This window comes from Tamandua tetradactyla, chromosome 4 (genome assembly GCF_023851605.1).
Source record: "Tamandua tetradactyla isolate mTamTet1 chromosome 4, mTamTet1.pri, whole genome shotgun sequence".
Lineage (NCBI taxonomy): Eukaryota > Metazoa > Chordata > Mammalia > Pilosa > Myrmecophagidae > Tamandua > Tamandua tetradactyla.
In genome coordinates, this window is record NC_135330.1 from 33,528,375 (window position 1) to 33,551,857 (window position 23,483).

Below are 23,483 nucleotides of genomic sequence, written 5' to 3' on the forward strand. Positions count from 1 at the left end.
TGTTTTAAGGCATCAACACCCTAAGTACAAATAAAAATAAACATAACTACTTCATAATTTCACAAATAATCCAGCAAAATATAATGAAGAATATAAAGGATATGAAGTCTTTGTAACATTTGAACACGTTGAAAATAATGCCACACCATGCTTCCTCTAACCACATGGTCTCTGCACATTCTATTTCCTCCATCTGGAAAACTCTTCCCCCACTCATCTTCACTGACCTATTTAATTCCTTCCCATCTTCAAAACTCAGCTAAATCAATGCTAGTCTGCCAGACTGGGTAAAATTCTATTATCACTATCTTTCATAGTCAAATATATCTCATCTTTTATTGATTTATTGAAGTAATTGCTTCTAATTTTATCAGTAGCTATTTAGAGGTCTCTGTATCTTTCAGGGTTGTTGTAAGATTAAACAGTATGTATCAACACCTAGAACAATGTCAGACACCATTTTGATCATATTCATCAATCAAAACCTGTCACAGACAAGATGTGCTTCTGTCACCTAAAATTATTCCTTAAATTAGGATTTTCTTTTGTTTTTAAAAAACACTTTATCAGTATAAATACAGTACTAGAGTTGTTCTAATCTATTTCCTGTCAAAATTCTTTGATATCCCTTCTTCAAAGTTGTTGAATTTTCTACCCTTTGAGTGAACTTAGTGACTTCCCTCTAATGAACAGAATAAAATGAAAGTAAAGGTATAGGTCATAAAAGGTACTGTAGCATCCTGTTTTCTTTGACTACTTACTCTAGGGGAAACCAGCTGCCATGTCATGAGGATCCATAGGTAGTCCTAAGCAGAAACGCCCATGGGGAAAGGAAATGAAGTTCCTTACTGACAACTTTATGAATAAACCTCTTTGGAAGCAGAGCCTCGAGCCCCAGTACAAAGTCGGACTGCAACCTCACAAGACAACCTGAGACTGAATCACACTACTAAGCCTATCCCAGATTCTTGATCCTCAAATACTGCATAAGATAAACTTTGGGGTAAATGGTTACTCAGCAACCAATAATTGGTAGAATTGTTTTTATTATATTTAAAGAAATAAGAGGGTAATGATAGCATATGAAGAAAGAAAAGACATTATCAAAACAGACTAGATTTTAAAAAGAATTGAACAGAAGTTGCAGAAATAAAAAATATATTTGAAATTAGAGGTTCAATGAATGGATTAAGTAGCAGATTACACCAACTAAAGACTGCTCCCATTTTCTGTAGCACATAATCTAACTCAACCTGTCTGGATAGATCATTTAAACACTCCAAACACAGGGAGACCAGAATAAGAATCAGAGCCTTTAATCCTGTATGGCTTGGTACAGTGCCTGAATGTATCCCAGAGTATATTAAGCAGACAATCAAAAAGTACTGGCAAAGTCCCTTGAGGGATGGGAGAAAAAATATGGAACTATTAAACTGTACCACCATGGAAACCCCTGATACTATGTCAAACATTAAGCCAAGCCCTTGATCTTGAGGTTTGCTCCTGCGAAGCTTTTATATGTAGCGGAAGCTTAGTCTACCTATAGGTATGCCTAAGAATTACTTCTGGAGGACCTCTTTTGTTGCTCAGATGTGGCCTCTCCCTCTCTAAATCCAACTCTGCAAGTGAAATCATTGCCCTCCCCATACATGGGACATGACATCCAAGTAGGAAAGTCCCCCTGGCAGCGTGGGAGATAACTTCCAGGGTGAGTCTAGCCCTGGCACTGTGGGATCAACAATGCCTGATCCAAACGGGGAAAAGAAGTGTAACAAATAAGGTATCAGTGGCTGAGAGAGTTAGTTCAAATTGAGTCGAGAGGTTACTCTGGAGGTCACCTATACACAAGCTTCAGTTAGACATTGCTACCTACCGTAACTTGCCAAATCCCAACCAAAAACCATTCTAGTCAATCCTAAAGAATATCTAGGGATTTATATAAGACTTCAAAGGTTCCATGCACTAGGGTAACTTTCCAGAAACTTACAACCTCCAGATGGGTCCCTGGATGAGAAATGTCCTGAAATGCAGAGGGGCTAGCCTCTCCAGAACATCAATTAGTTCCAACCCCCTATTTGATATTATCAACAGCCCCTTTCAACATGAAAAAGTTAGAATGGGCATGGCCCAAATACCCTTAAAGAGTGGAGAAATATCAAAGGTGATGGTGGAGTTATACAGAGAAGGTAGAGTATGACTGCTGAATCATTATATTGATATTTCTTTTAGTCTCCAGGGAAAGGCTAAAATTGTAGAATTGAAACCCATACCAAACTCCGAAATCTGTTCTACAACTAATTGCTGTGATGTGCTTTGAAATTTATTGTTTATGTATATATGTCATCTTTTACAAAAAAAAGAAAAAAAATTTTCTTCTTGCCTCCAGTGTTTTGGAGCAGCTAGAAGGAAAAATCTGAAATAGTGGAATGGTAACCCACAGCAAGCTCTGAAATGTGTTCTGTATCTACTTATTGAAGTGTACTTTGAAAATCATTGATTTTTCTTTATATATATATATATATTTAACAATAAAAGATGTTTTTTTAAAAAAGAACGCTCTGAAGAAATACATAAAATGAAGCATAGTAATAGAACTGAAAATATGGAACAGAGATAGACATGAGGACAGTACAAAGAGATTCAACATATTTCTAAACAGTGCTCAAAAAGTAGACTAGAGAAAATGGAAAAGAGGCAAATTTTTTGTTTTAACTTTTTTTACTGTATAGTAGAACATATATACAAAGCAAAGAAATCAAAAAGCAATAATTTTCAAACCACTCTTCAACAAGTAGTTACAGGACAGATGTGTTTGTCATGGGCTATCACATGATCCTCTCATATTTTTCTTTCTAGCTGTTCCAAAATGTAGGAGGCTAGAGGGCTTATATACTTTTTTATCATCACAATCGACTTTCTTTCCTTCTTTTTTTGTCAAAAATAACATATATACAAAAAAGCTATACATTTCAAAGCACAGCACCACAGTTAGTTGTAGAATATATTTCAGAGTTTGACATGGGTTACAATTCCACAATTCTAGGTTTTTACTTCTAGCTGCTCTAATATACTGGAGACTAAAAGAAAGATCAATTTAATGATTTAGCAATCATATTTGTTTATTAAACTCTACCTTCTCTGTATAGCTCCACCATCACCTTTGATTTTTCTCTTCCGCTCTTTTAGTCATACTCATAGCTACGATTTATTACAACAGAAGGAACAAAGCAAAATCAGCAAAGGGAAAAGGCATATGGGGCAAAGTATAGAGGAAATCAGGCACAAGCTTCCAAGAGTCTTCTCCAAGTGGAAATACATAGGATGCACTTAATTCCTGTAGCGACAAATTGTGGCAACATGTGTGAAATGTTTCTACAAGTGAAGCTCATAGAGACCCAGGGCCTAAGGTTTGCTGTTTTCTGCTTTCTACTTTTGGCCCAAGGTTTTTATAAGGAGCTGGTCACTTATGCACCCTCTGCATAGGGCTTACCAAAACCCCTGACTTCAGGAAGGAATCCAGGTGTTCAGCATAAACCACATTGTTTATACAAACAGTTTAGGCACAATGCTTCACTCTTATCAGTTCTAGGAATGGTGAGAACCCTCTCAAGACACAACTTCCCTTTGAGAAAAACCATAGAATGAGCTGAGACTCAGCATCAAGGGACTGAGAAAACCTTGACCAAAAGGAGGAAGAGTGAAATGAGACAAAGTGTCAATGGCTGAGAGATTTCAGAGTCGAGAGGTTATCCTGGAGGTTATTCTTATGAATTAAACAGATATCACCTTGTTATTTAAGATGTAATGGAGAGGCTGGAGGGAAATGCCTGAAAATGTAGAGCTGTGTTTCACTAGCCATGTTTCTTGAAGATGATTGTATAATGAAATAGCTTTCACAACGTGACTGTGTGATTGTGAAAACCTTGTGTCTGATGCTCCTTTTATCTACCTTGTCAAAAGACAAGTAGAACATATGGAATAAAAATAAATAATAGGGAGAACAAATGCTAAATTTAGATTGAAATGCTAGTGGTCAATGAAAGGGAGGGGTAAGGGGTATGGTATGTATAAATTTTTTTTTCTGTTTTCATTTTATTTCTTTCTCTGAATAGATGCAAATGTTCCAAGAAATGATTATGATGATGAATATGCAACTATGTGATGATATTGTGAATTACTGATTATATATGTAGAACGGAATGATCAAAACAGGAATGTTTGCATTTGCTTTGTGTTTTTTGGTATTTAAAAAAATAAAATTAAAAAAAAAAAAAAGATACAAGTTCCCAAAGGCCAACCAAGGGCTAACCTTGCAAGAGACTGTGCTAAGGACAGTAAGCCTGGGGCTGCTGTGTTCAGTCTTATGTACAACTGTTACTCCCTTTGGAAATACGTTTTGTTTGTTTGTTTTCAGTAATCCCTGCTTTCTATCAAAAATGGGTCCCTAGTTACTGCTGTTTTAACTAAATTCCCTTTCCTAAGATTTGTACCATTTTTGCAACTTAATAGGTACTTATTCCCAACTGTTAAAACTCTTACAAGCCACAAAGTATCCAACTATACACAGACCTGGAGATGATCCAATTCTGTTTGTATCCATACATAGAACGCAAACGAGAAATATCATTTTTTAAGATTTCAAGATGGTAAGAAATTAATCCCAGCACATTGAGATAAGGATCTTTTGATGCAATTTCATAGATATCGTGGTCATCTAACACTACAAGAAAATCAGTAACTGTTAATACTTCAAAAAAAAAAAAACAGGAAAGGAAAAAAGTGGGCCTTAGTCCCATTAGAGAACTTACCACTAATATGTATATTTACAAATTAGCCGTTAAAACTGCGGGAGTGCTCTTCTTTTATAAATCACCACTTAAAAACTAGACAGTAAACCTATGCTTCCTTCTTCAAAGAAATTAAGACACTCATGACATTTTAAAAGAAATAGAATATAACTTTGCTGTCCTCCTCCACATTTTTTGTTTCAATAGTTAAAAATGCCTTAGACTAAGTACATTCTGTTCATAGGGTTGAATAAAAAAATTAACATTACAGGAATATTTTACTTCAGCTTTAAAAATAAAGAATTTAAATATCTATGTACAAATTTATATTTTCTTAGTTTTGATTACACCAAAGAATTGAGCAAGCTGTATTATAAGTGAATTTGTGATTGAGCTGTACCCTAAAATAATCGCTGAAATGTTTCCTTTTTTTCTAATTATAATCACTTCAATTCATGTATGTTCTGTCCTAAACCTAATATGACCTTAGCATAATGGAAAATGCAGAAACCGTCAATGAATTTAATCTAGCTGAGGAAACAGTAACAACAATAAAAATGTAAGGCAAAAAGTATTGGAGGTTAAATAGAGTGAGAAAGAGTAAATGGGAAAGAAGTTCTAAAAGGGGAATTTAAAAAGCCCCTTTCGATAGGTCAAGCCTACTTAAAATTAGGCCTAAGAGTCACCTCTTTTCTTGCTCAGATGTGGCCTCTCTCTCCAGCCAACATAACAAGCAAACTCACCACCCTCCCCCTGTCTATGTGGGACATAACTCCCAGGGGTGTGGACCTTCCTGGCAACGTGGGACAGAAATCCTAAAATGAGCTAAGACTCAGCATCAAGGGATTGAGAAAAACCCTAGAATGAGCTGAAACTCAGTATCAGGGGATTGAGAAAACCTTCTTGACCAAAAGGGGAAGAGTGAAATGAGACAAAATAAAGTGTCAATGGCTGAGGGATTCCAAACAGTCGCGAGGTTATCCTGGAGGTTATTCTTATGCATTAAATAGATATGACCTTGTTATTCAAGATGTAATGGAGAGGCTGGAGGGAACTGCTTGAAAATGTAGAGTTGTGTTTCACTAGCCATGTTTCTTGAAGATGATTGTATAATGATATAGCTTTCACAATGTGACTATGTGATTGTGAAAACCTTGTGTCTGATGCTCCTTTTATCTACGTTACCAACAGACAAGTAAAGCATATGGAATAAAAATAAACAACAGGGGGAACAAATGTTAAAATAAAATTAGATTGAAATGCTAGTGATCAATGAAAGGGAGGGATAAAGGGTATGGACTGCATTATTTTTTTTCTGTTTTCTTTTTATTTCTTTTTCTTAATAGATGCAAATGTTCCAAGAATGATCATGATGATGAATATGCTACTATGTGATGATAATGTGAACTACTGATTACATATATAAAACAGAATGATCAAAAGTTAAGAATGTTTGCATTTGTTTGGTGTTTTTTGGAATTAAAAAAATGTTTTTAATTGATTTAAAAAAACGCTCCTTTCTCCTTTGATTTATGATTTCCAGTTTAAAATGTTGAAAGTAAAGTGAAAAAATATATAATGAAAACCTTAGGGAGACTCAACTGGGACAGAACAGTCTCTTTAATAAATGGTGTTGGAAGAACTGAATATCCATATCCAAAAAAATGAAACAGGACCCCTACCTCACACCCTAGAGAAAAATTAACTCAAAATTAATCAAAAACCTAAATGTTGGAACCAATTATTTAAAACTCCTAGAAGAAACTGTAGGGAAACATCTTTAAGATCTAGTGATACGTGATATTTTCTTAGAAAGTGTAAGCAACAACAATGAAAAACAACCAGAACAGATAAATGGGACCTCCTCAAAATTGAATACTTTCGTATTTCAAAGGATCTTGTCCAAAAAGAGAAAAGGCAGCCAACCCAATGGGAGAAAATATTTGGAAACCATATATTTGGTAAGGGTATAGAAATTGCAAGAAATCCTACAATTCAAAATAAAAACACAAACAACTAAAAAACTGGCAAAAGACATGAATAGACATTTTTACAAAGAGGAAATACAAATGGCTAAAAAAATATATAAAAAGATATTCAGCTTCATAGCTATTAGGGAAATGCAAATAAAAACCACAACGAGTTATCATTTCACACGTACCAGAATGGTCACTATCACAGTAATGAACAACTTGGCTCCCAAGAACAACCTCATTGTCACTTGCAGGGCAGATTACAATGTCTCCAAGTCTTAGAGAAGATACGGAGAAACAGGAACACTTATCATTGCTGGTTGGAATGTTAAAATGGTAAAGAAACTGTGAAGGGCAGTTTGGAGGTTACTCAAGGAGCTAAGTATAGAGCTGCCTTACAACCTGGTAATCCTGCTACTCAGGATATAAAAGATCTGAAAACAGGGAGTCGGGCAGACATTTGCAAACTGATGTTCATAGGAGCCTTATTCATAAGCACCAAAACGTGGAACCGATCCAAGTGTACATCAAGAAATGAATGGATAAACAAAATGTGGTATATATATATACAATGGACTATTATTCAGCAGTAAGAAAAAATGAAGTCCTGAAGCACGCAACAACATGAACTTTGGGGACATTATGTTAAGTGAAGTAAGTCAGACACAAAAGGACAAATATTGTATGATCTCACTAATATGGACGAATTATAATAGGTAAACTTATAGAAATAAGTTACCAAGATACAGAAAACAGCTAAAGAATAGGGAGCAGTCATGTAATACATGCAGAATATTAACCTAGGTTGAACTTAAACATTTGGAAATGGACAGAGATGATGGTAGCATGTTATTGTGAGTATAATTACCAGTGCTTAACTGTGGGTGAATGTAGTGGAAAGGAGAAGTTTAGAGTCATATATGTCACCAGAAGGGAAGCTGGAGGCTAAAATACGGGAAATGATAACAAAGTAAATCTTCTGGTGGATGATTAACTATACAGATATAAAAAAAAAGTTATTTCATGAACTAGAACAAGTGTACTACAGTATTACAAGAAATTAGTAAAAGAGAGGTATATGAGGGAAAATGTACCTATTGCAAACTACAGACCACAGTTAAAAGTAATATTTTAATATTCTTTCACCCACAGTAACAAAGGTACCACACCAATACTAGGGATCAATAATAAGGAATATTATTGGAATATAATATAACTAGGAATATTATTGGAATATAATATAACTAGGAATAAGGGGTATGGAATGTTTTGGGTTTTCTTTTTAATTTTTGTTTTTTTCTGCAGCAATGAAAATGTTCTAGACTTGATTACGGTGATTAACACACAACTATATGATGATGCTGTAAACCACTGATTGTATACTTCAGATGAATTGTATGATGTGTGGGTGTATCTCAAAAAAATTGCATTAAAAAAAAAAAGAAATTAGGGAACCTGTTCAGGTCAACCAACCAGAGACCATGAATTTTCCACTCCAGGACGTTCTGGAATGCCCCGGGGCCAGCCCTCTACTCTTTGAAAATGCCACGAATAATATCTCTGTATGAGTTTTACTAGAGTCAATCAGCTGTCATGCCTGGACAGAGACCATACCCGGATCACCTTTGCCCCAGTAACAATGAAGTTCACATTTATAAGAATGTGAGCCAGTGGGTGAAAGCTCATGAACTCAAGGAGCACAGTGGACACATTACAGGTAATAACTTGGGCTCCCGAAAGCAAACTCACTGTAAATTGCAGGGCAGATCACAATGCCTAGGTCTGGAGTCAGAAAGGTGATATTTGAAAGCAAACCCTGGTAGATCCTGAGAATTAATTGTGCAGTCACTTTTGTGAGGTGGCCCCCGCAAGAGAAAAAAATCAGCTGTGAGAAGTGGAGCAGGACTCATTTCTGTTTGTTACTTTGAATCTGAAAATAATTGGTGTTAAAGCAAGCTCATTAAAAAACCTATTCATTTCATGGTCCTCAGCTTGGACTGGCATTCAATTCAAACAATGTTTTGCTGGCAGCAGGATCCTGTGGCTTCAAATGCCAAATGTTTTCTACCTACATTAAAGAAGTGAATGAAAAGGCAGCCAGTACACCATGGGGCATCAAGATGCCTTTTGGCCCGCTGATGTCAGAGTTTGGTGGTGGTAGCACTGGTGGATGGGTCCACAGGGTCAGCTTCTCTGCCAGTGGAAGCCATCTTGCCTGGTCAGCCATGACAGCACCATGCCTAGTGCTGATGCCTCAAAATGTGTGCAGGTTTACTGTCGATGTGGGAGATGACTCCCAGGGATGAGCCTTGGCACATATATAATGGCCCTGGCACCATAGGATCAACAATGCCATCTTGACCAAAAGGGAGAAAAGAAGTATAACAAATAAAGTATCAGTGACTGAGAGAGTTCAAACAGTCAAGAGGCTAAACTGGAGGTCACTCATGCGTGCTTCAGTTAGACACTGCTACCTATTATAACTAGCCAAACCCCAATCAAAACCATTCCTGCTAATCCTTAAGAATACCTACAGCATTACATAAGATTCTGCAGGGCAGGCCACGGTGGCTCAGCCAGCGGAATTCTTGCCTGCCCGGTGCCTGCCCACGTGAAAAAAAAAAAAAAAAAGATTCTACAAAGGGCACTAGAGCAACTCTCCAAAACCTATAACCTCCAGATGGGTCCCTGGACCAGGTAAGTCTTGAAATGCAGAGGGGCCAGCTCTTCTAGAACATCAACTAGTTTCATCCCCCATCCCATATTATTGGCAGCATCTTCCAAAATGAAAAAGTTAGAATGGGCCAAGACCCCTAAAGAGTGGGAGAAAGATCAAAGGTGATAGTGGAGTTATACAGAGAAGGTCGGGTTTAACAAATGAGTATGAGTACTGAATTCTTTAATACTGATATTTCTTTAAGTTCCCAGTACCGTAAAGCAGCTAGAAATAAAAATCTAAAATTGTGGAATTGTAACCCACATCAAACTCTGAAATCTGTTCTACAACTAACTGTTACAATGTACTTCAATATTTATTGCTTTTATGTATATATATATTATTTAAAGAGAAGGAGGAATATAACAGAGAAGATTGTATTTAACAAATGAGAATGGCTGCTGAATCATTATATTGATATTTCTGTTGGTCTCCAGGGTCTTGGAGCAGCTAGAAGAAAAAATGAAAACTCACGGAACTGTAACCCATACCAAACTTTAAATCTGCTCTACAACTACTTGTTAAAATATACTTGGAAATTATTGCTTTGTTGTATATATGCTATATTTCATAATAAAAAAAAAAAATTAAGAAGTGTACAGGTTTAAACCCTGAACAAGGAGTTCCTGCCACTCCTAAGTGAATCATTTATCTCCAAGAATAGCATCCTAGCTGCTGGCCATGACTGCTGCCCAATGCTCTTTAAGTACAATGACCATGGTTGCTTAACCTTTGTATACAACTAGTTCTTCCAAAACAGAGCATCCAGCGCAACACATCAGTCATTTAACGCTTCCACAACGTGGCCAAAAGGGCCACAACTGAGACCCGCAATAGAGCCTTGGAGACACTGCACCAGAAAAGCATCACTTAAGTGTCTATTTATGAAGTGGACAAGCAAGACTCACAAAATTTTGCACTACTGGCATTGATAGCTACAATTTAGGATTTCAAGACTCTAGAGTCTTCTATTTCGGGCCTTCGAATAATGAGAAATTGAGTGAACCCCCAGGATCTAGCATGACAAACTGTGACTGATTGCATCTTAGTCATCTGCATGATGGGAAGAAAAGTCAGCTGCCAGGAAACGCTGAGCACACAGTGTGAAAATATTAGTGTGTTTCTGTTTGAATATAATCGGTGAACATGCTGGTTTTTTAAAAGCACCAGTAATGTTTTTCTGTTTCATTTCATTTTTGCCCAAAACTTCTCTTTAAGTAGTTTATTATGGAAAATTGTTACACTTCTTAAAGGACAGGATGGGAATGTATTTTAAATTGTCTTTTAACGTATTTTAAATGTATTTTAAATTATTTTAATTAGTTCAATTATGGAAAATTGAACAAAAACAATGAATGTGAAAAAAATTACATGTATCCTTTGTATACAGTTTGGTTAACAACACAAATTATATGCATAAGAGAGGGTTTAAAAGGAAACATGCCTGAACTTTAATGATGGCTGTCTCCAAGTAGGAAGATGGGTTTGGGGGTTCGTTTACTTTTAGTTTTGCTTACGTTTTCTTTTTCTTGTAATGAAATATACTGCATTTGTACTAAGAAAAAATAATTTTCTTCAATTCCCTTTAAAGAAGTGAAAGAAAACAGTAAATAATATGATTTTCTTTCTTGTTTAAAGACAAAGCAAGATATTTATATTTCACAAACATTTTATACTTGAAAAAACAATGAAAAAGTTTTCCATTCTTTTGACTTTGTAAACTGTCCCCCTAAAACTCAGTGATTTAAACTAAAATAAAACCAGGGAATCCAGAGATAAACATCGAATTGGAAACCAGTCAATATGCACCACCACCCTGCCCATCAGTATAGACTGACCTCTTACTGAGGTTCTCCTTTCAAGCTTAACTTTTATAAAACCATTCTCCACTTATATTTTCCCAAAGATCCTCCTTTTCCTCCTCAAAGTAAACAGAACTTTTTCCTTCTGTTTTGAACATACATAACAAACCGCTGCACCCTATTATTATTATAAAGCTATAAATAGAAGCCTATGCATTAATAGATGCATTTTGGTATGCTGAAAAGAGGAGTGAGTTAGTTAGAGTAAGTCTCATATTAAGTTCCAGCTTCGGCTCTGCCATTTATACATTATTTAGTACTAACAGTAGATAAGAGAGTTCTTTTAGGGTAAGCTGCTTCAGGCACTCAGAAAAATTCTTTGTACACAGTACCTGTGTCACAATTGTAGTCAGTAATTCCCTGACAAATCAAGTCCCAGGGCTCATGGAGGGGATGCAGTTCTATTTGATGCTTCCCAACAGACACTCTTGAACCATCTCTTCCCCTCAGGCCTACTTCTTCCTATCTGTGGCAGTAGTATGTGCAAGACTGAGGAGAACCAGTGTAATTTCAGCCAGGGCCGCTAATCTTGGTGCATGCTGAGAGCCGCCAACCCTGGGCCTTGGGGATGAGCAGTGTGTACCTCAGTGGAGACCCCACTTATTGGCCTGATGGGTCTGGTGGCCCCCAGGCTCTCATTTGGGATGACTTTAGGTTGTGGGGCTGCGTATTTCAGTTGCCCCTACCCACTCTCAGCCCAGAAATTCCTGGTGGCTGTTCCTGGCACAGGGGAGGCAGAGAAGTGGTGGTGGCGGCTTGCTGGGCACCTAGTAGGGCTTTTGTTTGCAGCACCCAGGATGGGGTGGTTTGCTGGGGTGCCTGGCTGGGTGGCTTGCTATCGTGTCCAGTGGGGTGCCTGTTCATGGCACCCAGTCGGGGGACAGGTGTTCACAGAACCTCAGTGGGGGCAGTTGGCTTTGGCAGGTGGCTGGGTACACTTCTGGAAATCTAGCTGTGAGGGTAGACTGAAATGAAGGGGCGCTCCACTCCTTCAGGCACTTCCTGACCCACTGCCTTTTGCCCCTGGTTGGTCACGCCTGAGCTCCCTCACCCCTTTCTCTCCATCTCAATTCCTCCATTTTTTCATCAGGAACCTCCCTATATAATGTAGAAGACCTTCTCTGCTCATTCAGCTTTTGTCTCTGTCCCTTCTCTCATCGTTCCACAGAGCAGAGGTGAACTCACTTTATCCTATTCCACCATCTTCCCAGAAGCCCCTCATACACATTTAAATCTCAGAGTGAAAACTTTTATAAAATCCTGTTTTTATTACAATGTTTCATTTTCCATCTTATTTTGTCCTAATCATCCTGCTATTTTGAAAAATACTAATGCATTTCTAAGTTCTTTGATCTAATTGCTCCAAGTCATGTGTTTCTTGAAATTCTTAACTGTCTTCAAAGAGAAGAGTTATCTTGGCCATGTGCTGTCCTTGTCACAAAGTATCTTTCTTTGGCTATGTGCAAATATTCTACCAAACTGTTCCTTTCTCAAGTCTGAGGTAATGCTTATTCTTTTATGTTTAAATATTTATTTCTTTTTTCTATTTTGCAGTATAGAAATCTTTCCATTTTTATTCTTTAAAATTCTTCCTTTTAGATTTGAAATAAAGTCAAGATGTCATTCTGGAGGTTACTCTTATGTGGTATATAGAAATCCCTTTTCAGTTTTTGGTATATTGGAGTAGCTAGAGGGAAATACCTGAAACTGCTGAACTATAATCTAAGAGCCTTGATTCTTGAAGATGACTGACTAACTATAGAGCTTTTAAGGTGTGACTATGTGATTGTGAAAAACTTGTAACTGACACTTCCTTTATGCAGTGTATGACAGATGGTAAGAAAAACAAAGGACAAATGAATAAATAACTAATGGGTGGAGATGGTATGGGATGTTTTAGGTGTTCTTTTTCATCTTTATTTTTGCTTTTATTCTAATATATATATATTGGAATAATGAAAATGTTGAAGAATCAATGATGATGATGACAAATGCAGTCTATGATGATTCTGTGAACTACTGACTGTATAATTTGGATGATTATGTCATGTGAATATATGATACATCTCAATAAAAGTGCATTTTAAAAAATTCTTCCCCTTAAAACGGAAGAGCTTGATAGGTAGATGTATGAGAAGTATATCTCAAAGGATTGCATCTGAACCTTTATGTATATATGTATCACTTGAATTTTTGGCTTTTCGTTTGATGTCCTTAAATTCACAGGTTTATTCTCACTGATCTCTTTTCTAGACCCCACCACTGATTTTCCATTATTATCAAATTTATTTGATTTGCTTGTGTTATTACAAGCTTTGCAGTAGGTTGATTCTTCTATCTTAGCACTTTTCTGTGGATATACTTGTAAGTAAGACTCTTGGTTAAAAGTAACAGAAACCAAATATAAATGAATAAATACAAGTTAACAGAGACCATCTTCAGCTTATGTAATGGACAGAAAACGTGTACGGATACAGTGGGAACTCGGGGGGGCTTAAGAACAGGAATGCAGCTAGGGTGGCCAAGAAACAAGAAGTGCAAAGCTGCTAGGAACTCAGGCAATATTTATTTTCTGTCTTTTGTTCTGTCTTCTCTTTGCTTACTTTATTCTTCTCTGTTAAACAATTAGTTTGGTATCATACTTTGTAAATTTTCTGTTGTTATTATTATTATTATTTTTACTTCTGTTCTGATCAAGAGAACAGGAAAAATAAACTATAAGCTTTTAGTCTCATTTTCAGATTCCCAGGAGAGGCACTGTGATTGGTGATCAGATCACCTATAATAGGATTTCCATCAGTATTGACAACTTGGGTTGAGTAATTGTTGAGGGGACTGTCCTGGGCATTGTAGGATGTTTAGCAGCATTCCTGGTTGCTACCCACTAAATGCCAGCAGTGTCCCCCTTCCAATTGTGACAGCCAAAAATGTCTTCACACATTTCCAAAAGTCCTGTCTAGGGGGTGGGGACGGCAAAACCAATAACCTAGAATGTTAAGACTATTGTAAGTCTTCAGCTCTGTGAGAAGGAAATTTCAGGAGAGTCACTGGGACCAGGTTAGGTACCCAAAAAGTTTAATCCATGTTTTCAGTTTTTGTAGGAGTTATAAATTTAACAGTTTTCATTTTTGCTAGGTGTTCTTTTTAAAACCATTTTTTCTCATTTAAAGTACTCACTATTATCATGTTTTTCTCATTTACTTTAAATCTTGAACTGGAGATAAAGAGTTAGCATGGTTTTTCTGAATACCTCCTCCTGGTTTGTTTTTTCTTTCCCCTGAAAGTGAGTGAGTATGTATGTGTAAGGATGTTGGTTATTTTTAAGATTAAATTTATGATTTTTGTAGCTAAACATAAGCATGAAAACTTAAAACTGGAAAGACCTTAGAAATTTTGTATTCTAATATCCTTGATTTACAGTGGGTAAAGTGGCACTTAAAGACAAGCTGATTATGCGCTCATAGTTTATTATTAGTAGAGCACAGAAAGATTAGAAAGAATCTAACATTTTTGTTTAGGTCTATCTTTTGCTTTTGGTAGTATTATTTATATAACAACATTTATTGGGCATTTATATGTTAAACTCTGTTGAGAGCTTTAATTATCATATTTACTCCCCAGCTAATAAGTGATGACAACAGATCTAAAAAATAGGCATGTCTAACTCCAAAAATTATGCTCTTAACCATGAAGCTTTAATGCGAGAAGGGAAAGGATTGGGTGCTTGTTTGCCAGACACTTAATTCTACTGTTTCTTTTAATCCTCAAAACAATCTTGTGTTTCAAACATTCTTTCTGATTTTACAGACGAAGAAATTTGGTTCTGGGATGTTAAGTCTCCTGTCTAAGGTCAATAGCTAGTAGGTATCAGAATTTGACTTTAAGTTGTATGTTGTATGTTTTTCCTAATTCTCTGATGCCCACTGCAGGAGATATCTGGCCCTGATGAGCCCCTGTATTCCTACAGCCTTCATGATAATATAATAAAAGAGAAAATAAAATAACAGCATATGCGATTCACTTTAGTAAGGGTTAATAAACAATAACTGTTTTGTTCATTTCAAAAATAACCTTCATGTACTATTCTTGTGTCTTTCTCATGTTTTTTAGAATTCAATCTTAAAAGAAATATTTATAAAAGAAATCTAGAAAATTATTATTACTATGAATAACTTACTATTTAAAAAGCATATTAAAATAAGAGATTACTGTTCTATTGAGAATGACTTTGTATTTGCCCCTTGTTCTTGATGTAAACAATTTTTTTACATTTGAAATTCTTGAAGCATTTGGGTTTTCTAGTCAGGTGCCTTCAGTTATATCATCAGTCAGAGTTGTAACCATTTATAAGCATGCAGTTAAAAGCATGGACCCTGGGGTCAGACTAAGTGGATTTAGATCCTGAACTGAATTTATGATTTTGGTAGCTAGACTAATAGGTTTGAAAGCCTTAGAACCTGAAGAGACCTTAGAAATCGTGTATTCCTGGGCAAGTTGCTCATTTTCATTCCACATCTTTTTTATCGATACAGCTCAGTTTCTAGTAGTTTTCAATGCTTTTTAAAGACAACTATAATATTAAATGTTGTATTAATGTTTGAGAACTTAACACAAGGTAGTATATTGTATTTAGGCTTGTTCTGTGTTTAGACTGTGTTTCCAGATATATAGGTAAGTATAACATGGTTTCTGACTTTGTTTTTTATACAATATCAGGTAAATACTAATTTTTATTTCCTGTTTTATAAAAATGGAGTGGGAACCGGTGGACCTAATTCTAGAAGGTGTGGAAGGGGATGTTTATTGTATGGGTACACTGGAGATCATAGCACTCCACTGAGAGGAACTGTACAGCTGGGCCCCATGGAAACTAGAGCTATAAACTATAAGACATTAAGACTGCATTCTCCATCTTTCTCTTTCAGGGGTTGCAAGGTTTTGGCTTTTTTTTTTTTCCCTCTGTGCATCTGTTCAGTTTTCTATTCTTCCAGCTGGCTTTCGCTCTTTCAGTTTGTGTATGGGCTATAATGGCTGATCAGCTCCTCTTTATCATGACAACTCTCTTTTGGCATTTATCACTGCTGCTAAATGGCTCAGTCTTTCTCTCTTTTAAAATTTAGATTATTTATTTACTTATTGATTGGGCAATACATTTACATGGTTCAAAGTTCAGAAGCCTATGTGATGATGTTAAGAATTACTGATTGCATATGTAGAATGGTATGATTTCTAAATGTTGGGTTAATTTCTTTTTTTCCGTTAATTAAAAAAAAAAAAAAAGAGAAGGGGTAATTGGAGCTGAAGGGATACAGACTGTACAACAGGGCTGGATATAAAAACTCAGAAATGGACAGCACAATACTATCCAATTGTAATGCAATTATGTTAAAACACTGAATGAAGCTGCATGTGAGGTATAGGTTTTTTTTTTTTTCTTTCTATTATTGTTTTAATTCTTATTCTGTTGTCTTTCTATTTCTTTTTCTAAATCGATGCAAATGTACTAAGAAATGATGAATATGCAACTATGTGATGTTACTAAGAATTACTGATTGTACATGTAGAATGGAATGATTTCTAATTGCTTTGTTAATTCTTTTTTTAATTAATAAAAAAAAAAAAAGTTCAGAAGCCACAACATTCTTCCTGCTACCTCCTTTCCCCTAGCCACTTGATTTTGGCAATCTAAATTACCAGTTTCTTGTATATACTTCCAGAGATATATTATTTATATATTGTATATATATGTGTGTATTCCCCTCTCCTTTTTTAAGTGAATGGAAACATATTATATACACTGTTTTGCACCTTGCTTCCTCCTCCCCAATTAAAGAAGTTCTAGGTTTACAGAAAAATCATGCATAAAATACAGGATGCCCAAATACCATCCTATGATTAACACCTAGCATTGGTGTGCAATGTTTACAATTGATGAAAGCACTTTTTTAAAAATGTGCTTGGTTTAACATAGGGTTCACTGACCACTGTAGTATAAATCAATAGTTTTGTTTTGGTTTTTTTTATTTATTCTGTTACTACATATAGGACTTAACATTTCCCCTTTTTATGGTCTTGTTTAGAAAATACTTATTAGAAAATTGGGGCCTAGAGTATAAGCTCTTATCACCGTCACATTTAGTCTGGAACTGTAATTGTTATTTTTAGATTCGGAAAGGCTGTCCAATATATGTATAACCAGGTATTTTCCTGGAACTTTGGGTACCTGTGTGACACCTAAGACTCAGAATAGGAGTTCTGCAGCTCTGAAAGTCAGCATTGCCACATACGACAACTATTAAAGAAACTGAAAAAGAGATCAGGCTTCAATTAAAAGCCAGTCAGGCTGGGACTAAGGCAAATCAGAACACAGGGTGGTAAGGAGGATATCGTCTATATTTGAGAACTTCACCTACTGTATGAGACCAAAGGAAGAGAGGTTTATTTTGTCCAAAACCTAAATTTTCTGTAGCACATAATCTAACTCAACCTGTCTGGATAACCCATTTAAACACCCAAACACATGGAGCCCAGCATGGGAATGATGGCTTGTAATTCTGTATACCTTAATGTAACACCCAGATTCATTCCAGATGAATTAGACAGATAATTAGACAGTATTGGCAAAGACCCTCAAGGGACTATAGAAAAAATATGGAACTATTTAATCCCACTGTGGAAACCCCTGATACTATCTCAAACATTAGGGACTCCCAAGTCAATAGGCCAAGCCCTTGATCTTGAGTCTTGCTCTTATGAAACTTATTTCTGTAGTGGAGGAGCTAGGCCTACCTATAGTTATGCCTAAGAGTTGCTTTCAGAAGACCGCTTTTGTTTGTCAGATGTGGCCTCTCTCTCTCTCCAAGCCCATTTCTTCAAGGAAAATCATTACCTTCCCCCCTACATGGGACATGACATCCAGGGGTGAAAGTCTCCCTGGCAATGTGGAATATGATTCCCAGGGATAAGCCTGGCCTTGGAACCATGGGATTGGCAACGCCTTCCTGACCAAAAGAGGGAAAAGAAATGTAACGAATAAGGGATCAGTGGCTGACAGTTCAAATAGATTTGAGAGGCTATTCTGGAGGCTACTCTAGCACAAGCTTCAGCTAGATATTGCTATTTATCATGGTTCGCCAAAGCCCAACCAAAACCATTCCTCCACTTAAAGAATACTTAGGGCTCTATCTGAGATTCTACAAATGTCCCATGCACTATGATTACTTTCTAAAAGCCCACAACCTCTAGGTGGGTTCCTAGGTCAGATAAATAGTCTTTAAACAAAAAGATGTCATAAGAGGCAAAGAAGGACACGACATAATAATAATCATGACAATTCACCAAGAACAAATAACAATCATAGATAGCTCCCAATCAAGCTCCAAAGTATATAAAGCAAACACTGGTAAAACTGAAGGAGCAATAGACATTGCAACAGTAATTATGGGGGACTTCAAGACACCACACTCCTCTACAGATAGAACAACCAGGAGGACAAACAAGGAAACAGAGAAGTTAAACAATGTGATAAAGGGTTTAGACCTAATAGACTTACATATATCATTACACCTCAAAGCACCAGGATATATATTCTTCTCTAGTGTTCATGGATCATTCTCCAGGATAGATCATATGCCGGGACAAAAAACAAATCTTCATAAATTTAATAAGATTAAAATTATTGAAAGCACTTTCTTTGATCATAATGGAATAAGCTGAAAATAAATAACCACTAAAGAACCAGAATTTTCACAAACACATGGAGATTAAATAAACATTCTTAAATCATCAGTGGATCAAAGAAGAAATTTCTAGAGAAATTTGTAAATATTTGGAAACAAATGAAAGTAAGAATACAACATATCAGAACATATGGGATGCGGCAAAGGCAGTGCTGAGAGGGCAATATGCCTTAAATGCCTATATTAAAGAAGAAGAACAAGCAAAACTCAAGGACCTAACTGCTCACCTGGAAGAACAAGAGACAGAACAGTAAACTAACCCTAAAGCAAATAGAAGAAGAGAAATAACAAAGATTAGAGCAGAAATAAATGAATAAACGAAGAAAAGAAACAATAGAAAGAATCAACAAAAACAAAAAAAGCTGTTTCTTTGAAAACATCCATAAAACTAATGGAACTCTTGTTAGGCTCACAAAGAAAGAGAAAGGACGCAAATAAACAAAATCAGAAATGAGAAGGGGTTGTTACCATGGATCCTGAAGAAATTTTTAAAATCATAAGAGGATACTATAAACAACTAAACACAAATAAACTAGACAACCTAGATGAAATGGATAAATTCCTACAAACACATGAAAAACCTACACTGACTTGAGAAGCAGTAGAAGACTTCAACAAAACAATTTCAAGGAGAGTTTCAATCCCACAAAGAAAAACCCACAGCCAGAGAGCTTCACAGAGGAATTTTATTATCAAATATTCCAAAAAGAAATACAGCAATTCTGCTCAAACTCTTCCAAAAAGTTGAGGAAAAATGAACTCGACAACACTCATTTTATGAAGCTAACATTACTGTAATCCAAAACTGGAAAAAGATGCTACAAGAAAGGAAAACTACAGGCCAATCTATATTGCATCTATATTCATTAGGCCACCGAATGAATAGTAGCAAACTGAATAACAAAATAGTAGCAAATTGAATCCAATGACACATTAAAATAATTATGCATCACGACCACATGGGGTTTATACCAGGGATTCAAGGCTGATTCAACATAAGAAAATCAATCAATGTAATATAGCACATTAATATATCAAAAGGGAAAACTCACATGATCATATCAATGGATGCTGAAAAAGCATTTGACAAAATTCAGCATTCTTTTCTGATAAAAACACTTTTAAAAAGGTAGAAATCTAAGGAAACTTCCTCAATATCACAACGGACATATCAGAAAAAGCCCAGCATCATATTTAATGATGAGAGATTGAAAGCATTCCCCCTGAGATTGGGAACAAGAAAAGGATGCCCACTGTCATCACTATTATTCAACATTGTAGTAGGTTCTAGCTAGAATGATCAGGCAGGAGAAAGAAATAAAAAGCACCCAAACAGAAAAGAAAAACATAAAACTTTCATTACTTGCAGATGACATGATCATATACTTGGAAAGCCCTGAGAAACCTATGACAAAGCTACCTGAGCTAATAAACAATTTCAACAATGTAGTGTTAAAAGATTAATGTACAAAAATCAGTATGTTTCTATAAACAAGTGTGCCAATTTGAAAGGATTATGTACCTAGAAAAGCCATGGTTTAATCTTGATCCAATCTCACGGAAGTGACAAAATTGCAGTCCCTATTCAGCACTATAGGTTAGGAACTTGATTAGATTATTGCCACAGAGATGTGGCGCGCCCAATTGTGGTTATCAACTTGATTAGATGGAGATGCGATTCCACCCATTACAGGTGGGTCTTAATTAGTTTACCAGAATCCTTTAAAAGAGGAAACATTTTGAGAAAGTCTAGGAGAACCATGAGAGCCCACACAGCCAGAGACCTTTGGAAAATGTGCCCAGGGTAGATTCATGAAACAAGAAGCCTGGAGAGAAAGCTGGCAGACGTCATCATATTCACCATGTACCTTTCCAGTTGAGAGAGAAACCCTGAACTTAATCAGCCTTTCTTGAATAAAGGTAATCTCTTGTTGGTGCCTTAATTTGGACATTTTTATAAACTTGCTTTAATTGGGACATTTTCATACTCTTAGAACTATAAACTTGCAACTTAAATAATTTCCCTTTTAAAAAAACCATTCCACTTCTGTTATATTGCATTCTGGCCACTAGCAAACCAGAACAAGTAATAACATAACGGAGCTGACAATTTAGGGAAAAATTCCATTCAAAATAGCAACTAAAAGAAAAAAGTATCTAGGAATAAACATTAAAGACCTATACAAAGAAAACTACAAAACACTGCTAAAAGAAATCAAAGAAGATCTAAACAGATAGGCATTTCATGCTCATGGATAGGAAAGCTGAATGTCATTAAGATGTCAATTCTACCTATACTGATCTATGGATTCAACACAATACCAATCAAGATTCCAACAACCTACTTTGATGACTTTGAAAAGCTAATTATTAAATTTATTTGGAAGGGAAAGAGACCTCAAATAGCTAAAAATATCCTTTAAAAAAAAAAGAGTGAAGAGGGAGGCCTAACACTTTCTGACTTTAAAGCTTACTTACTACAAAGTCACAGTGGTTAAAACAGCATATTACTGACACAAAGACAGAAATACTGACCAATGGCTAATCAAGAGTGCAGACTTAGAGACTTCCGGAGAAGATGGCGGCTTAGTAAGACGCGCGGGTCTTAGTTCCTCCTCCAGAACAGCAACTAAAGAAACAGAAACAATACGAAACAGCTCCCGGAGCCACGACAGAGACCAAAAAGACAGCGTACCCCATTCTGGAACAGCTGAACGGGCACGGAGAATCCGCTGCGGTGAGATACCCGAGGGGTGCGCGTTTTCCCGGCCGGGGCGGCTGGCGACTGGGGTCCCCTCCACGCATGTGGCTCCCCGGTCTGACTAGAAACGTTGGATAGCAGGGCCCTCCCGCCACACTTGGCGTCTCGGGCCAGCTGGGCAATTTGGACTGGCACTCCCCCAAGCCGCGGCGGCCGGCGACACCCCCCCTCTCCACGTGCGGTTTCCCGGGCCGACTGCGAGATTCGAATTGGCAAGTTAAAGGAGCCACAGCATCTTTTACTGGTGGGACCCGCAGACAGACGAGCGCCACGAGCGCCACCTACTGGGCAGGAAAAGAAAAACAGAGCCCAGAGATTTCACAGAAAAACCTTGCAACCAGCCAGGTCCCACACCCAGGGAAATCTGATCAAATGCCCAGACACCAGCAGAAAATAATGGATGACCCTCGGAAAATTGAAGATATGGCCCAGTCAAAGGAACAAACCAATAGTTCAAATGAGATACAGGAGCTGAGACAACTAATGCTGAATATACGAACAGAAATGGAAAACCTCTTCAAAAACCAAATCAATAAACTGAGGGAGGACATGAAGAAGACATGGGCTGAACAAAAAGAAGAAATAGAAAATCTGAAAAAACAAATCACACAACTTATGGGAGTGAAGGACAAAGAAGAAAAAATGGAAAAAACAATGGATACCTACAACGGTAGATCTAAAGAGACAGAAGCTACAATTAGTGAACTGGAGGATGGAACATCTGAATTCCAAAAAGAAACAGAAACTATAGGGAAAAGAATGGAAAAACTTGAGCAGGGAATCAGGGAACTGAATGACAATATGAAGCGCACAAATATACGTGTTGTGGGTGTCCCAGAAGGAGAAGAGAAGGGAAAAGGAGGAGAAAAACTAATGGAAGAAATTATCACTGAAAATTTCCCAACTCTTATGAAAGACCTAAATTTACAGATCCAAGAAGTGCAGCGCACCCCAAAGAGAATAGACCCAAATAGGCGTTCTCCAAGACACTTACTAGTTAGAATGTCAGAGGTCAAAGAGAAAGAGAGGATCTTGAAAGCAGCAAGAGAAAAACAATCTGTCACATACAAGGGAAACCCAATAAGACTATGTGTAGATTTCTCAGCAGAAACCATGGAAGCTAGAAGACAGTGGGATGATATATTTAAATTACTAAAAGAGAAAAACTGCCAACCAAGACTCCTATATCCAGCAAAATTGTCCTTCAAAAATGAAGGAGAAATTAAAACATTTATAGACAAAAAGTCACTGAGAGAATTTGTGACCAAGAGACCAGCTCTGCAAGAAATACTAAAGGGAGCACTAGAGTCAGATACGAAAAGACAGAAGAGAGAGGTATGGAGTAAAGTGTAGAAAGAAGGAAAATCAGATATGATATATATAATACAAAAGCCAAAATGGTAGAGGAAAATATTATCCAAACAGTAATAACACTAAAAGTTAACGGACTGAATTTCCCAATCAAAAGACATAGAATGGCAGAATGGATTACGACCCAGCAATACCACTGCTAGGTATCTACTCAAAGGACTTAAGGGCAAAGACACAGACGGACATTTGCACACCAGTGTTTATAGCAGCATTATCTACAATTGCAAAGAGATGGAAACAGCCAAAATGTCCATCAACAGACGAGTGGCTAAAC

At 36.7% G+C, this 23,483-nt stretch overlaps 1 protein-coding gene and 1 pseudogene across 2 annotated transcripts in view; one reads left to right on the top strand and one right to left on the bottom strand.

Moving 5' to 3' along the window:
* ABL2 (ABL proto-oncogene 2, non-receptor tyrosine kinase) overlaps window positions 1-23,483 on the bottom strand; it is a 186,920-nt gene that overhangs the window by 134,909 nt on the left and 28,528 nt on the right. The window lies entirely within an intron of this gene.
* On the top strand, window positions 8,303-9,053 carry LOC143679036 (actin-related protein 2/3 complex subunit 1A pseudogene; annotated as a pseudogene).